Source organism: Argopecten irradians, chromosome 7 (assembly GCF_041381155.1).
Source record: "Argopecten irradians isolate NY chromosome 7, Ai_NY, whole genome shotgun sequence".
NCBI classification, from domain to species: Eukaryota; Metazoa; Mollusca; class Bivalvia; order Pectinida; family Pectinidae; genus Argopecten; species Argopecten irradians.
Window position 1 is genome coordinate 15,902,611 of NC_091140.1, and position 9,617 is coordinate 15,912,227.

Genomic DNA, 9,617 nt, shown 5'->3' on the forward strand with positions numbered 1-9,617 from the left:
GATTTCTTAAGGAAAAAAGCTGAAAATTTCATTGTTTTCCCGTCATTTCACAAAAATGAGAAGACGTAACGTCATTATTATGATTTAATCGTATTCAGCATGTTTCAATCATATCAAGAAATGCGTTAATTTGCCTCTGAATTTTGTCTGGTTTTCTATCTATGTGCATATATGCGAATGTGTCATTTTGGCCAGTTTTTGATAAATTTGTATGGGGGGGTCCCTCTCTTTTTTTCCGACCTCATTGATGCGATCTGTCTTTTTATAGTACACATATGTTTACACAAGGGTTGTTTCAATTCGAAATGACTGTTACAAGGTGATTTGTCCATCAATTTTTTTACTTGTGATAAAAATTATGACATTTATCGATTTTTTAGGGAAAAAAAGCTGAAAATTTCATTGTTTTCCCGTCATTTCACAAATATAAGAAGACGTAACGTCATTATTATGATTTAATCGTATTCAACATGTTTCAATCATATCAAAAAATGTGTTTATTTGTCTCTGAATGTTGTCTGGTTCTCTATCTATGCGCATATATGCGAATGTGTCATTTTGGCCATTTTTGATACCTGAAATTCAAGATGGCCGCCATATGACCCCCATGGGACATTAGTTGTCAATGGCAACAAGCATAAAATGAAACTAGACATCATACCGGTCCTAAAAAACCATGTTTCGAAAAACTGCCAGAGGGGTACATGGGAACCTACTTCTCCTCCCCCACTATAAGGCTTCCATTTAGCTGTGACTTCATCTCCCCTCCCAAAAGCCTCCATTTGGCTGTGTCCCTTAGGTCTCCCGTGTGGACCTGTATATTTTAGTTAGGTGAGTATTTATGACCCCCTCCCTTTCTCCCAGTGTAGTGTATACCCCCATGTAGTGGTGGTTAGGGATTCATTGATAAGCTAACTCGTATGTGTAGTAGCCGTGTGTAGGGAGTAGGGGGATGAAGCTGAGAAGGTCATTAATCACATCTATTAATAGGTACATGTAGATGGAGCTGTTAAAGGTGTGTCGTTTGAAGAATAGGGGCTAAGCGGTGTAGTAGGCATTGTATCATTATTATATATCTGCATAACCACAGTTACATTTATGTCTAATAAATATAGGTGTCATACACATTTGAATTGCCTTTAGTCTTTCTGTCATTCAATGGTATCCTTTTTGGTGAAGCTCACAAATTAAGTCCGGACAGAACCTCGGGCCCCCGAACCTGGGTTGACCTTACACAGTGACGGTGTGTTCGTACACGCGTGGGGAATTCCTCGCACGTGTGACGAAAACTGGTACTTTTACACTGGTGCAAAGTGACCAGGGTCCAAGGAAATCTGTTTGGCGTGTGTTTATATGGTGAGTTTTTACACAATTTATATTTTTTTAATTATTTTTAATTATTGGCTTTATTTGAACATTTCATAATGATGGCAGATAGACTAATTGGCTTTACAGGTGCCAAATCGTTAGGGAGTTATTGTGGAATGATTCCGTTTACAATTTCCACAGCATTTCCCCTCACTAATATCACATCTGGGGGAAGAGAGCAGTTCTGGCAATCGAATGAGAGAATGCCTTTACAGGGCTATGAGGAAGATGTCAATGGAAACCTATTTGTTGAAACAGTTGATGGCCGGGACAATAGTTTTCAGGCATTAGGAATAGGGGCCTGACCTAAAATTAACAACCCGCTCTCAAATGTTGAAAGTTTAAGGGAAATCCCTAGAAAGTCCGTTAATTTCGAAGCAGAACATCAGCAGGACATGTTTAATAATAACCGACGGGATATATTTGGGTTAGTAGACACCCCGTTAATAGGACAGAGGTCAGTAGGGATGGAGTGGGCTCCAACCATAACAAACAATGTTCAAACTAGCACGCCTAAGTTTGTAAGTAAACCAATGACAAATGGTAATTGGGTTAATGTTTATGAATTTCATAACTTTCCCGATAGGCTTCCGTCGATAGGAAACTCAAGGTACAGGAAACAGAAAGATCCACAGACTTATGATGGGTCAACAGACTTAAATGATTACTTTATGCATTTCGAACAGGTGTCAACCTGGAATCAGTCGGGTGGTTATGAGAAAGCCCAACAGCTAGCCATGAGCCTTAGGGGAGCGGCGCAAAAAGTCCTAACTGACTTGACCATGTCCCAGTTAGGTAATTACGCTCGAATTAAAGAGGCCTTAGCGGAAAGATTTGCACCGGCCGGGAGAGAAAACGCGTATAGGTGTCAGTTGAGAAATAGGGTTTACAATGAAAAGAGAGCATTACCTCGTATGGGCTAGAATTGAGACGGCTCGCAGCTTTGTCATTCGCGGATATGCCTCCAAAGGCTCGCGAAGTCAATATAATAGATCAATTCATTCACGGGCTCCGAAGTCACGAAATGAAAAAGCATGTTCAATTCAAACATTCGACTACTCTCGAGGCAGCTATAACACTAGCTACTGTTGTAGCGGAAAAGATATCACCTTCTGACTGACTTTTCCGCTACTGCAAGGTCCCTCTATAAAGGTGTGGGAAACCAAATCAGGCACGACCGACCATCGATTATGTCTTGTCAAAAATTATTCCGATCAAACACGGCTTTGACACATACCTGGATGTTAGTAGGGGATGTTATTCTAGCTGTAGACGTCGAGTTTTTAACTTTATCACCATTATTTAATCAGATACATGCATTTGAATCCAATGTTGTCAATTTCTCGGCTAAAATCGAGCGACATTTTGTAAACTACCGCCGCGCATGCGCCAACCTCCGAGAACATTACTTGTGAGGCCCATTAGGGGTGATGATATTTCCATTATGTCTTGCAGGCCTACAAATATTCATGAAACGCGTGCAATGGATACATAAAAAACATGACAAAGAGGAAAAGATTTTTTTTTATTTCATTCTTTAAGTTAAAAAAAATGTGAAAAAAATGATTACAACAAAATAAAAAAAAAATCATAATTTGTTAAAAAAAAAATTCAATTCATCATCAGCATCTGTATTTTTTGGAAAGTTTTATTTCTAATTGTTTTTATTTTTAGAATGATTAATTATTATCATTTATGTCAAACTTATTGAATTTATTTTTATTTGGAAAGTGCATGGTTTTTTTCATAACTCAACTGCAGGATTTTTCTGTAGTTTGTTTATATGTACATGTAAGCCTAACAACATTAAACATAATAAACCAAGCTAATTATAAAGTTTAATCTTGATTTGAATTGTAGGTGATTTTCTTGGGTGTCAAAAAATAAATTCTGATTGATTAAGATAATTGGAAATGGAAGATATTCTTGATGTTTTCTTCATCAACACATATTAACATGGTTAAGTTATTTGGAAATGCAGTATATAATTTATATAAAATGTGGCTTGTGTATCGACGGAAGAAATGTACGTGTCTGAAATTTTATTGATATTGATTATAAGTATCATAATTATAGCTGACATATTCATTTATGAATTATAAAAAAATATGAGAACAGAGATAATCAGGAATAGTTTCTGATGCTAGAATTTATAAGAATATTTCCACAAATTTCCATTCCTAAACGATAATGTCAAAGTAAAAATTGTATTACCCATGCGATCTACAATTTATAAATATATGCAAAAAAAAAAAAAAAAAAAAAAAAAAAAATCATGGAAAATATGTCAAGACATATTGGAAACAGACAAGATAAGAGTCATTTAATTAAGAAATATATCATTAACTATGAAAAGAAATACGATACAAATCATTTTAATAGTTTATTTATATTTTATAGGCCTATATATATTTGTTTGTTAATTTTATATGAATTTCTTACTACCAATTTCATTTCTCAGAATGCTTAAAGAAACTTAAATATTGGGTATTCATTTCAGTGATTTTACTATTTGATTTCATTTTAAAAATGATAGTCCAACTCCTGATCAATGAATACATCGCCAAAATACCCGAATTTTTAGACCTACTCCTTTCATTTGAATCATTTATGCGTGACCCCCAATGGGCCTCACAAGTAATGTTCTCGGAGGTTGGCGCATGCGCGGCGGTAGTTTACAAAATGTCGCTCGATTTTAGCCGAGAAATTGACAACATTGGATTCAAATGCATGTATCTGATTAAATAATGGTGATAAAGTTAAAAACTCGACGTCTACAGCTAGAATAACATCCCCTACTAACATCCAGGTATGTGTCAAAGCCGTGTTTGATCGGAATAATTTTTGACAAGACATAATCGATGGTCGGTCGTGCCTGATTTGGTTTCCCACACCTTTATAGAGGGACCTTGCAGTAGCGGAAAAGTCAGTCAGAAGGTGATATCTTTTCCGCTACAACAGTAGCTACTATAACACTAGCCATTGAATTTGAGGCTTTTGAAAACGAGCAAGCCTCAACGGTTAAAAAGCCAAAAGCTTACATTGAACAAGCACTGGTTCTAGCTGTAAATCAAGAGGCAAATAACAGTCAAGATTTAGCAAAGATGTTTTTGGACGGGCTTAAGGACCTCAAGGAAGAATTCCAAAAAGTAATCAAAGACAAGAATTCCTCGGGGTTCAATCGGCGAGGTCGCGGGCGTGGAAATCATGGGAACCGCGGAGCGAGACCTATGAATGGAACTTGTTACAACTGCGGCGACTCTGGACATTATATACGCGAATGTCCAAAATCGAAAAGAATAGTGAGTAAACAAGAAGGGTCTGAACAAAAAAACTAGAGGTGGTTGAACTCGTGCCCGAAAGTTCAATCATTGGAGACGCTTGTTTGTTAGATAGTTCTGATGAAGTGTCTAAAGGGCTTACCAAGATCAGTCTTAATTCAATTAAAGCCGGTTGTTTATTCCTTGATGCCATGATATGTGGCAGGAGTTGTAGATATTTAGTTGATTCTGGGTCGGTAGTTACAATCGTTACGGACGATTTTTATTTTTCACTTCCCGAGAGCAAAAGGCCTGAGTTAAAAAGTAGCAATATTCTACTGTATTCTGCATCTGGAGATCCTCTGAAGGTAGCGGGGGAAGCTAAGTTTAGTTTTAAGGTGGGCAAATTGGTGTATGAGCATAGAGCTATAGTAGCACACCTGGACCAGTTGTCGGGGATTATAGGGGTAGATTTCCTCTCAGAGCATGGTGGAGTTTTGGACTTCGTGGATAATGCCCTAAAGTTAGAAGGACAACAGGTAAACCTGGCAGTGAATGGGTACAATGAGGTTGCCCGTGTGAGACTTTGTGAAACAGTCTCTGTCCCAGCTAATTCAGAGGTTCACATTCGTGGGTACTTAGATAGAACGGTGGCCTGTGGTGAGGGCATAGTTGAACCCAGTAAATTCATGCTTAATCAGGGATTGTGTATGGCTAGGACTTTGGTGGGTACAGAAGGTAAAGAGATATGTTTCTCTGTCCTTAATCTTGGTAGGCAAACTGCAAAGTTACACCGGAATACGGTTATTGGGGAACTCCAGGGAGTGGACAAGGTGTGTCAGGTGAGCAGCTGTTATAGTGAGCGCTCAAAGTTACCTCCCCATTTGGTTCCATTAATCGATAGGATATCGCCTAAGTTATCAGAAGCTGAAAAACACGGTGTCATTGAGTTGGTTGCAGAGTTTCAGGATGGAGTTTTTGGGCAGACAGATTTAATAAAACACACAATAGACACAGGTGTTCAGAACCCAATTAAAATTCCTGCCAGGCGTATTTCTCCCACTCAGAAGGATGTAGTTGAGTTAGAGTTGGACAAAATGCTGAAAGATGGGATTATTCAGCCAAGTGCTTCTCCTTGGTCGGCTCCTGTGGTATTATGTACCAAGAAGGATGGTAGCGTATGGTTCTGCATAAATTACAGAAGGCTTAATGCAGCAACGAAAAAGGACGCTTTTCCCTTGCCAAAAATAGATGATGCCTAAGATGCAATGGATGGATCACGTTGGTTCTCTAATTTAGATCTTGCTAGTGGGTATTGGCAGTGTAAAATGGACCCACGTGACAAAGAAAAAACGGCGTTTAGTACTCATAAAGGTCTGTTTGAATTCAACGTGCTTCCATTCGGTCTTTGTAATGCTCCGGCGACATTCTCCCGTTTAATGCAGTTAGTTTTAGGCGGTCTAAATTGGACAAAGTGTTTATGTATTCGGACACACATTTGAGGTAGCCCTTCAGAATCTCAGAGAAGTTTTTGAATGTTTGAGAAAGGCAAATCTAAAACTGAAAACGAAAAAATGTAACCTATTCCAGACTGAGGTATCCTATTTGGGTCATGTGGTATCCGGCGAAGGAATAAGTTGTGATCCGGAAAAGGTCCGCGCTGTAAGCGATTGGCCTGTCCCACAAAACGTGTCCGAAGTAAAAAGCTTCCTAGTGATCACAGGATACTATCGGAAACTCATTAGTCATTTAAGAACCATAGGTTTCCCTGGGACGAAAAATGTCAGAGGTCGTTTGAAACCCTTAAGAAGGCGCTAACACGTTCTCCTATACTGAGCTATCTGACAACCCAAGATAAATTTATTCTAGATACGGATGCATCGAACGTCGCAGTCGGTGGGGTTCTTAGTCAAATCCAAAATGGAGAGGAGAGGGTTATTGCCTATGCGAGTAAGACTCTCAACCGATCTCAACAAAACTACTGCACAACACATAGAGAGTTACTAGCAGTAGTATGCTTTGTGAAAGAATTTAAGCACTACAGTATCTCTGAACATGGCAACGCTGATGGGTTATCTCGTAAACCAAGTAACACATGTAAGAAACAGGGGTGCCCCACTTGCAGTGATGGTGAAGGTTTAGATGGGTACATGTCTGACCATTCAAAAGGCTATACTGAGCAGCTTGTTGGGATTCAGATGGTCACGACTAGATCAAAAACAGATAGTTCAAATGTCAAAGGGAACAGAGAAAACCTTGATAAGTTAGACAGGGAACCAGTAGGTACCAGGACTAAGGGGGATAACTCTAGTTCAAAAATGAAGCAAACTGATGAGTTAGGAGTTTGGTTGGATAGCTGGGGTCCCGAGAGGCTACAGAAATGGCAAAGGGAGGATTACAATATAGGAATGTTTTTGGTTCTTAAAGAAAAACACCAGAAAAAGCCACCAAAAACTGAGGTAGAATTGTTTCCTCCAGAGGCTAGAAAACTCTATCACATGTGGGAGATGTTAGACTTATACGAAAATGGGGTACTTTGTCGTATTGATTCAGAAGATGTCATGGGAAATAAAATCCATCGTGTGGTGGCTCCCTTTTGTATAAGAGATGAAATATTACAGCATCTTCACAATTCCAAAACATCAGGTCACCTAGGACGAGATAGAACGATAGAGTTGGTACAAAGGCGTTTTTATTGGCCTGGTCTAACTGATGACGTTAAAACTTGGTGTAGAGAATGTGATTCGTGTGCTAAACGTAAAACTGGTCCTGTAAAACACAAAGCTCCCCTTTGTCCTTCGATACCGGCTAATGCCCCTATGGAAAGGATAGCGGTTGATATCCTGGGAGGTCTTCACACATCTAGTAATGGGAACAATTACATAATGGTGGTAGGAGACTATTTTTCCAAGTGGGTAGAAGCTTTCCCTTTGGTTGACCACACCGCTCTCACCGTAGCTGATAAGCTGGTAACAGAAATATTTGTAAGGTTTGGGATGCCAAAATTCATTCATTCAGATCAGGGAAGGGAGTTCGAAAGTGAGTTGTTTAGTGCTATTTGTGGAAAGTTAGGAATACATAAGACTCGAACCTCGACCTATAGACCTCAGTCGGACGGACTTGTAGAACGACTTGATAGGACGCTAATACAAATGTTATCGTCATTTGTGAATGAAAATAAAGATGACTGGGATGACTACATTCCTTTTGTACTGATGGCGTACCGAGCAACAAGACATAGCAGTACAGCCTGTAGCCCAAACCTTGTGATGCTGGGGCGGGAAACATGTTGCCCTTTAGACTTGATGGTTGGGTTACCGCCCATGTCCCACGAAGATAGATGCCCAGTAGAGTATGTAGCTTGGGTCCAAAGTGCTATGAGAGCGTCATTTGAATTTGTTCACATGAATTTAAGAGAGGCGGCAAGTCGGCAGAAACTGTACTACGACAAGTCATGTAAAGAAACCAGTTTTTCTGTAAATGACTTCGTCTGGAGATGGTATCCACCAGCCATGGCCAACAAACTAGGACAAGAATGGACGGGACCATACAAAGTACTAAAGAAATTCATCGACATCAACTACCAAATACAACGAGTTCCTAACTCGAAACCTATAGTTGTCCATGTCGATCACTTGAAACCCTACAGAGGACGGTCTGTTCCCGAAGGGTGGACTATGGATGAGCTGTCCGAAAGTTTGAGTGAGGATGAGTCAGAATCAGAGGGAGAAATGGAAACATCAGAGATAGGAGAGAGGATATTGACACCAAAACTGGAAACAACTAGGAAATCCAGGGCGGGGCGCACTAATAAATCTCTGGTGATGTACTCTCCATAAATCAAAGTACGTACTGACAGATGTCTACATGATTATATATATTTGTCTGCAGAAATATGGAGTTGACAGTTAATGATGAAGATGTTGCCTGTGTGGATGATGACATCAAATACTGGACACCTGGAATGAGCTGTCCAGTAACCAAGTGTGGAGGCGTGGAAAAATTCAAGCACTATAGTGGCCTAAGACGCCACTGGGGGAGGATCCACCAAAGCGAAATAATCCAGTTTCAATGTCCTTGCTGTACGTTCCAGCACCCTACCAGGAACCAGATAAAACGCCACCTGGTAAGAAAACATCAAGACTCCACAACAGCTATAGGAGCAGGCGTCAACATTACAAACCATAGGTTTGTGCCACCAGAACACTTTACCATTCCGGTAAAGGCTGTAACAACTGAGGCGGCAGAACAACGGGAAAAGGCTGCTGAGGAGAGAAGACGAGGGCCTTCTCAGTCGGCCACGACCAGAAGCTTGGCGTGTAACACCATAGTTGCCCGAGACCAGGAGGTCATCGTTGATCACAATGGCAATGGAGTCATTAATGGCATCCAGAATCTTCGAAGTCGCGCCCATACGTTCCAACAGATGTTGACTTTAGCGAGTTCGCTGACATATAATTATATAATTAGTGAACGGAAATATCTGTTTTATAGTGTTTCATTCCAAATCATTGTGTATTGTTATTGTTAGTTAACAAGGTTTGTGTTACAAGTTGTAAGACCATTAGTTTTAGTCATTATCGTTATACTTTTATAAGATGTTCATTATACTATATATAGCAACATTCGCGCAATTAAGGAGGAAACTACTGGACGCGCATTACAACGTGAGTTCATTGTTCTAACTGGAAAGTCACTAAGCCGAGGGCAATGAACAGTCATCTTTTGGGCTATAAGTGTTAAAGTGTGCGAAAAACATTTTTCCTTTTCCTTCATAAGAATTCCTTGTTTTGATATTATGAGATTTTATATTCTAGTCTTTGTCAGATTATTGATATTAGCTAGTCCTATACACAATAGTCCCTCCAATTTATATGTTGGCAAATTTTGTCTTTGTGTTGTTATGAATATGTCTAATTAGAATACTTTTTGTTATGGAATATAGGAACATTGGCAAATGTTTCTTGTTGTAACATTTGTTTAACGGGG